The sequence below is a fragment of the Thermobia domestica genome, chromosome 1, assembly GCF_964235325.1.
Source record: "Thermobia domestica chromosome 1, izTheDome1.hap1.1, whole genome shotgun sequence".
Taxonomy (NCBI): Eukaryota; Metazoa; Arthropoda; class Insecta; order Zygentoma; family Lepismatidae; genus Thermobia; species Thermobia domestica.
Genome location: NC_137454.1, coordinates 256,979,345 through 256,980,435, shown reverse-complemented (window position 1 = coordinate 256,980,435; position 1,091 = coordinate 256,979,345). Strand labels below are relative to the sequence as shown.

The window sequence follows — 1,091 nt, the reverse complement described above, 5'->3', positions numbered from 1 at the left end:
TTCTTATCCGTGACACTCATTCAATGATTCTCGCATAAATAACACACTTTACTAGCGGGACATGAATTGACACCTGGCTAGCTTATACTTTCTTTACGGTTTAGCATATGAAAAAAATTTCCAGTGATAATTTTTTTGCGTTGGGAGATTTGTATTTGATCCTAGTTTCTTGCGTATGTAATTCGGATCCCACAGTAAAATATTGTTCCTCGTTCCATATAGTCCGGTGCTAAAAAGTGGCACTAACTACAAAACAAGGAAACAATTAAGAACTAAATCATTCATTTCGTGAAGGAGTAACAAATATGTTCTGTGCACCGTCTCGTATTAAAAGAAAACATTAAGAATCTACGTAGTTTGTTTTTGAGAATTAGCGGTGAAGTAGTAGATAATAAATACTTATGTATAACATGTCGCCTATAGTTCTTGGTTGCAAGATTTTATTAATTACCTCATAATGAAGTAAAAAGATATGACAGCGGTGGGATTCGAACCCACGCCTCCGAAGAGACTGGTGCCTAAAACCAGCGCCTTACACCGCTCGGCCACGCTACCACTTAGCTACTCTTTTACCTTACAAAATTAATTCCCTAGAAGTAGGCATCAATGCATTCTATTATGGACTTGCATAGGCCCAGTTATCTGGTCGCTCTTAAATGTATAATGAACCTCCTCTTACCTAATATACTTAATGAAAGATTATATAATGTAATATTTCGTGAAACATAGATGAATGAACAAATGTGTTACAGCAATTATAAACCAAAATTTTCAAAGGCAACTCTTCTGAAATTAGAAATTGATTACAATATAATTCAGTGAATTAATATCAGCTACCCAACAATGGCGGATCCAACCCGGGGACGGGGCCTAGCACTTCAGTTTTTGAAAGTTTATAGTAAGCGTTGCCCTTTATTCTCTATTAGACTTTTTTTTTTAACATTGTAGTTTCAGTTGCAGTTTTTCTGTTGTACAATGTGTAAAACATTATTTGAGATTCACAATGTCAACGTCTAACCTTAGACATAATATCCATCGGGAGAAAGTTAAATTGGAAACTTCTGCAAAACCCGAGAAAAATTGTAAGCTCA

General features: G+C 35.4%; 1 non-coding gene across 1 annotated transcript; it reads right to left on the bottom strand.

Moving 5' to 3' along the window:
* Positions 1-473: 473 nt before the first annotated feature.
* TRNAL-UAG (transfer RNA leucine (anticodon UAG)) lies at positions 474-555 on the bottom strand. Its single transcript has one exon. It is a non-coding gene; the product is annotated as a tRNA-Leu (tRNA).
* Positions 556-1,091: the final 536 nt, after the last annotated feature.